The 7,500-nt window shown below is 50.1% G+C and overlaps 1 non-coding gene across 1 annotated transcript; it reads left to right on the top strand.

Annotated features, from left to right (window-relative positions):
* The first annotated feature begins 6,500 nt into the window (after nucleotides 1-6,500).
* LOC143175410 (5.8S ribosomal RNA) lies at nucleotides 6,501-6,655 on the top strand. Its single transcript, XR_013000201.1, has one exon. It is a non-coding gene; the product is annotated as a 5.8S ribosomal RNA (ribosomal RNA).
* The last annotated feature ends 845 nt before the right edge of the window (nucleotides 6,656-7,500 follow it).

Genomic DNA, 7,500 nt, shown 5'->3' with positions numbered 1-7,500 from the left:
ATATATATATATATAAGTGTACGAGTTCAATTTCTGCACACACTCGATACACAAGAGAAATAATATTATATATACAGAGGAGGAAGGAGCGATAAACGTGCAACAACGCTTCCTCGTGAAAAATACTTGAACGATCATGCACAGAGAGGTATCTCGATACCTGCTCTGCTGTATGACTAGACGGCTTACGCGCGGAGAGTTCATCTCCCGTCCGTCGGAAATTTCGAACGGCTTACGCGCGGAGAAATACACTTCTCCCGTCCGTCGAAATTTTTTTTTTTACTTTGAACAAGGCGCATAGAGCCCGCCGAACCACGATTTCCGTGCGTCTTACATCTTTCGACGATGGGACGATCCACGCGAAGAGTTGTTTCGTGCTCGCGCGAGGTGCGATAGCGTCGATTCGCTTTTCTGTACGGGGAGAAATAGAACGATGAGTTGACTTATCGGGTCTTCGTTGGAATTACCGTCGCTGGCATTGTAAACTCCAGATGACCTTGTGATTCCTTCGTCGGGCACTGGTAAAGGGTGGCGATGATTCGTTCTATAATAGAAATACCCGTCGTAGCGATTCGGCCGAGACACCCGCCACGAAACACTCTCTCGTCGTGGAATCCCCGCGTCGGAGAGTAAAACGCGCGAAGGCTTACTATGAGAGAAGAAATAGTATATGCCGGTGGTTCGCGTGTGTAGGCTCTATACGAAATTGCGATTCAAGAGAGTAGGAAAAGACGCGATGAACCACGATTTCCGTGCGTCTTACGTCTCTCGACGATGGGACGATCCACGCGAAGAGTTGTTACGTGCTCGCGCGAGGTGCGATAGCGTCGATTCGCTTTTCTGTACGGGGAGAAATAGAACGATGAGCTGACTTATCGGGTCTTCGTTGGAATTACCGTCGCTGGCATTGTAAACTCCAGATGACCTTGTGATTCCTTCGTCGGGCACTGGTAAAGGGTGGCGATGATTCGTTCTATAATAGAAATACCCGTCGTAGCGTTTCGGCCTAGTCACCCGCCACGAAACACTCTCTCGTCGTGGAATCCCCGCGTCGGAGAGTAAAACGCCGAAGGCTTACTTATGAAACTTACGTCTCTCGACGATGGGACGATCCACGCGAAGAGTTGTTACGTGCACGCGTATGGTGCGATTGCGTCGATTCGCTTTTCTGTACGGGGAGCAATAGAACGTTGAGTTGACTTATCGGGTCTTCGTTGGAATTACCGTCGCTGGCATTGTAAACTCCAGATGACCTTGTGATTCCTTCGTCGGGCACTGGTAAAGGGTGGCGATGATGCGTTCTATAATAGAAATACCCGTCGTAGCGTTTCTTCCGAGTCAACCCGCTCACGAAACACTCTCTCGTCGTGGAATCCCCGCGTCGGAGAGTAAAACGCGAATTCATAGTATGGAAACTTACGTCTCTCGACGATGGGACGATCCACGCGAAGAGTTGTTACGTGCACGCGTATGGTGCGATTGCGTCGATTCGCTTTTCTGTACGGGGAGTAATAGAACGTTGAGTTGACTTATCGGGTCTTCGTTGGAATTACCGTCGCTGGCATTGTAAACTCCAGATGACCTTGTGATTCCTTCGTCGGGCACTGGTAAAGGGTGGCGATGATGCGTTCTATAATAGAAATACCCGTCGTAGCGTTTCTTCCGAGTCAACCCGCTCACGAAACTCTCTCTCGTCGTGGAATCCCCGCGTCGGAGAGTAAAACGCGAATTCATACTATGAAAACTTACGTCTCTCGACGATGGGACGATCCACGCGAAGAGTTGTTTACGTGCACGCGTATGGTGCGATTGCGTCGATTCGCTTTTCTGTACGGGGAGAAATAGAACGTTGAGTTGACTTATCGGGTCTTCGTTGGAATTACCGTCGCTGGCATTGTAAACTCCAGATGACCTTGTGATTCCTTCGTCGGGCACTGGTAAAGGGTGGCGATGATGCGTTCTATAATAGAAATACCCGTCGTAGCGTTTCTTCCGAGTCAACCCGCTCACGAAACTCTCTCTCTCGTCGTGGAATCCCCGCGTCGGAGAGTAAAACGCCGAAGGCTTACTATGAAACTTACGTCTCTCGACGATGGGACGATCCACGCGAAGAGTTGTTACGTGCACGCGTATGGTGCGATTGCGTCGATTCGCTTTTCTGTACGGGGAGTAATAGAACGTTGAGTTGACTTATCGGGTCTTCGTTGGAATTACCGTCGCTGGCATTGTAAACTCCAGATGACCTTGTGATTCCTTCGTCGGGCACTGGTAAAGGGTGGCGATGATTCGTTCTATAATAGAAATACCCGTCGTAGCGTTTCTTCCGAGTCAACCCGCTCACGAAACTCTCTCTCGTCGTGGAATCCCCGCGTCGGAGAGTAAAACGCGAATTCATAGTATGGAAACTTACGTCTCTCGACGATGGGACGATCCACGCGAAGAGTTGTTACGTGCACGCGTATGGTGCGATTGCGTCGATTCGCTTTTCTGTACGGGGAGCAATAGAACGTTGAGTTGACTTATCGGGTCTTCGTTGGAATTACCGTCGCTGGCATTGTAAACTCCAGATGACCTTGTGATTCCTTCGTCGGGCACTGGTAAAGGGTGGCGATGATTCGTTCTATAATAGAAATACCCGTCGTAGCGTTTCTTCCGAGTCAACCCGCTCACGAAACTCTCTCTCGTCGTGGAATCCCCGCGTCGGAGAGTAAAACGCGAATTCATACTATGAAAACTTACGTCTCTCGACGATGGGACGATCCACGCGAAGAGTTGTTTACGTGCACGCGTATGGTGCGATTGCGTCGATTCGCTTTTCTGTACGGGGAGAAATAGAACGTTGAGTTGACTTATCGGGTCTTCGTTGGAATTACCGTCGCTGGCATTGTAAACTCCAGATGACCTTGTGATTCCTTCGTCGGGCACTGGTAAAGGGTGGCGATGATGCGTTCTACAATAGAAATACCCGTCGTAGCGTTTCTTCCGAGTCAACCCGCTCACGAAACTCTCTCTCGTCGTGGAATCCCCGCGTCGGAGGGTAAAACGCGATATATAATAGTATATGCCAGTGATTCGCGCGCGTCGTCTCTGAGATACGCGGTCGACAGAGTTCTGAAAACACGTGATGTGCCACGATTTCCGTGCGTCTTACATCTTTCGACGATGGGACGATCCACGCGAAGAGAACGTTCGTGCTTGCGTGAGGTGCAACAGCGTCGATTCGCTTTTCTGTACGGGGAGAAATAGAACGTTGAGTTGACTTATCGGGTCTTCGTTGGAATTACCGTCGCTGGCATTGTAAACTCCAGATGACCTTGTGATTCCTTCGTCGGGCACTGGTAAAGGGTGGCGATGATTCGTTCTATAATAGTAATACCCGTCGTAGCGTTTCGACCGATGTCACCCGCCACGAAAGTCTCTCTCGACGTGGAAACCCCGCGCCGAAGAGTAAACGCGAAGGCTTACCATACGAAAGAAAACGGTATTATACGCCTGTGGTATGTGCGTCTCGGCTCTGTGATACGCGATCGGCAGAGTTACAAAAAAACGTTGATGGGCCACGATTTCCGTGCGTCTTACATCTTTCGACGATGGGACGATCCACGCGAAGAGTAGTTACGTGCTCGCGCGAGGTGCGATAGCGTCGATTCGCTTTTCTGTACGGGGAGAAATAGAACGATGAGTTGACTTATCGGGTCTTCGTTGGAATTACCGTCGCTGGCATTGTAAACTCCAGATGACCTTGTGATTCCTTCGTCGGGCACTGGTAAAGGGTGGCGATGATTCGTTCTATAATAGAAATACCCGTCGTAGCGATTCGGCCGAGTCACCCGCCACGAAACTCTCTCTCGTCGTGGAATCCCCATGTCGGAGAGTAAAACGCGAAGGCTAACTATATAAGAAATATATAGTATTATTTATGCCTGTGGTTCTCCGTTTGCCCTACTCTCAGATACGCGACTCGGAGAGTTACGAATAATCGTGATGGACCACGATTTCTGTACGTCTTACATCTTTCGACGATGGGACGATCCACGCGAAGAGATCATTCCTGCTTGCGTGAGGTGCGATAGCGCCGATTCGCTTTTCTGTACGGGGAGAAATAGAACGATGAGTTGACTTATCGGGTCTTCGTTGGAATTACCGTCGCTGGCATTGTAAACTCCAGATGACCTTGTGATTCCTTCGTCGGGCACTGGTAAAGGGTGGCGATGATTCGTTCTATAATAGAAATACCCGTCGTAGCGATTCGGCCGTGTCACCCGCCACGAAAATCTCTCTCGTCGTGGAATCCCCGCGTCGTAGAGTAAACGCGAAGGCTTGCTATAGAAGACTATAGTTTATACGCCTGTGGTTCACCGGTTGCCTGCTCTCCGGGGTACGCGATCGCGCAGGAGTTACGGAAGAACTTGATGGGCCACGATCTCCAAGCGGCTATATCTTTCGACGATGGGACGATTCACGCGAAGAGAACGTTCGTGCATGCGTGAGGTGCGATAGCGTTGATTCGCTTGTCTGTACGGGGAGAAATAGAACGATGAGTTGACTTATCGGGTCTTCGTTGGAATTACCGTCGCTGGCATTGTAAACTCCAGATGACCTTGTGATTCCTTCGTCGGGCACTGGTAAAGGGTGGCGATGATTCGTTCTATAATAGAAATACCCGTCGTAGCGTTTCGACCGATGTCACCCGCCACGAAATTCTCTCTCGTCGTGGAATCCCCGCGTCGGAGAGTAACCGCCGAAGGCTTGCTATAGAAGACTATAGTTTATACGCCTGTGGTTCACCGGTTGCCGGCTCTCCGGGGCACGCGATCGCGCGAAGGTTACGGAGGGACGTGAAGCGCCCGAGCAATGAAACGTCCGCAGGAGGAAACGAGCAACCGCCGAACATTGTTTCGCGACGTTTCCATAATGTATTGTCGTTTCGCTCGCATCCCGCTTCTTTCCCCTAGTTTCCTCGACGCGTAGTTTCGCAGCCTTAGTGGACGAATCATTCTCGATTCGAGGAAAGATATGCAGTGGGGCGTGCAATGAGCCCGCCAGAGACCACGATCTCCAATGCGTCTTTACATCTTTGGACGATGGGACGATCCACGCGAAGAGAACGTTCGTGCTTGCGCGAGGTGCATTAGCGTCGATTCGCTTTTCTGTACGGGGAGAAATAGAACGATGAGTTGACTTATCGGGTCTTCGTTGGAATTACCGTCGCTGGCATTGTAAACTCCAGATGACCTTGTGATTCCTTCGTCGGGCACTGGTAAAGGGTGGCGATGATTCGTTCTATAATAGAAATACCCGTCGTAGCGATTCGGCCGAGTCACCCGCCACGAAACTGTCTCTCTTTCGTCGTGGAAACCCCGCGTCGGAGAGTAAAACGCGCGAAGGCTGTGACTGTAACATATATATATATATATACACAGTATACAATGCCTGTGGTTTTTGCGCGTGTCGGCTCTTCGGTATACGCGATCGGCCAGAGTTACGGAGGGACGGTGAAGCGCACGAGAAATTGAAACGGCCGCACGATTGGAACCGAGCAACCGTCGAACATTGTTTCGCGACGTTTCCATAATGCGTTTTCGTTTCGCTCGCATACCGCTTCTTTTCCCCTAGTCTCTGAGACGCGTTTTCGAGCCGTTCTTCTACTATCGATTCTCGTAGAGAGAAGGGACCGGGTAGTCTGGAAGTGGAACCCGCATCTTGCGTGTACCGTACACGGAATTGAGAGGACCGGCCGTGAAGCTCGTTTTAAAGCCGTGCGTCTGACACCCAACTCTTGCGCGCCAATTTCGCGGCAAGAGATAATATGGGACGAATGACCGGCAAAGAGCCAGCTGTGAAGTCTGTTTTTTTAATCGAATCCGTGGACGTGTGTATGCCGTAGCGTCGCTCGTCGTGTTCGTTCATGGTCGTTCCGAGAGAAAGAACGAAAGCGGTAACGAAGGGACCGGCCGTGAAGCTCGTTTTAAAGCCGCGCGTCTGACACCCAACTCTTGCGCGCCAATTTCGCGGCAAGAGATAACATGGGACGAATGACCGGCAAAGAGCCAGCTGTGAAGTCTTTTTTCATTATTTGCTTTCAATCGATCGATCGGTACGATTCGTGCAACGTTTCGCGCGATGCGACGCGAAAACATGCGCGCAACAATAGATGCGTCTGATCGGAAGAACGCGAGGGTCGACTGCACGCGATGGATTCAGTATCGGGTAGGATACAAAATATATCCCCGTCGTTTCCACGCGTGCGAGTCTTCTGCGTCTTTCGCGGGTTTTTGAATGCACTATACGCCCGGAACGTCGAGAAATATATACATATTACTTGAACGTTTTTCGTCTCGAAAGGCTTCGGTGTCGTCTCCAAGGCGACGCCTGAATCTCCTTCGCGCGCTGGTCGGAGATTCAGGTATCAACTTTTATCTTCTCTTTGAAAGAAGAGAGATATTAGGTCGAACAAATGAGAATAAAATTATATATGTGAAATATAAAATTTATACGATTACCCTGAACGGTGGATCACTTGGCTCGTGGGTCGATGAAGAACGCAGCTAATTGCGCGTCAACGTGTGAACTGCAGGACACATGAACATCGACATTTCGAACGCACATTGCGGTCCACGGATACAATTCCTGGACCACGCCTGGCTGAGGGTCGTTTACGTACCATACACTGCTTGCGTAGCTCTGTCAAATCCCCGCCGTCGTTCACCTCTTCGGATCGAACGTTTTTTTACCGAAGGGCGCAAAGAACGTCTCTGAGTCGGGTTAAGAGAAGGATGCTACGTACGAGCGAACGATGGGTGTCTCGTCGGCGTTTGTCGCGGACACGCGAAAATTCTGTGAATTTCACGGACAGTGTACGTTCTAGTTGTTGCAAAACGATCGGAATCGTTTGTATGGACTCGCGTGAGTGTTCGCGGCGTCGTGCGTCGTTCAATTACGACCGCCCGCGGATACCGCTCCACTGCGATATGGATCTGAGCGACAACTTTTTCGGCTGTTCGTGAGATGAACGGTTTCGTGTGTTTAGAAAAATTTTTTTTCCCGCGCTCCCGACGTCACCTGAAATGATGCGTCAGAGGTGAAAGAAAATATTAAGAAGTCGAGAGAGAGAGACTACACACGTTTTATTCATATTTTGTATACCGTGCGTGAGACGGATGTGCACGACACGTCGTATGTCGGTATATTACCGACTGGCCCCAGGGAGATTGTTTTCTTCCTCTCTTACGAATGAGATGTACGTTTCGGAGGATCGTCGTTACCGAAACACACGGCAAAACGAGACTTCTCGCAGCAGAACCTTTATACACAATACACATCGACTCTTTTTACCCCGAGAGAGAGAGAAAAGGTGTATTTCTTTTTTTTATTTTTCGAATTCGACGCACGAACGCTTTGACGACTGGAGAAAAACACGGTGTGTGTTAAAATCGTGCGGGACGAGCATGCGTATTCGTAACGGGTCGAATAGTTCTTATTCCCCGTCGTCGCGTGTCC

Source organism: Nomia melanderi, unplaced genomic scaffold, assembly GCF_051020985.1.
Source record: "Nomia melanderi isolate GNS246 unplaced genomic scaffold, iyNomMela1 scaffold0084, whole genome shotgun sequence".
Lineage (NCBI taxonomy): Eukaryota > Metazoa > Arthropoda > Insecta > Hymenoptera > Halictidae > Nomia > Nomia melanderi.
The sequence above is the reverse complement of the archived record's forward strand: the minus strand, read 5'-3'. Positions and strand labels throughout refer to the sequence as shown.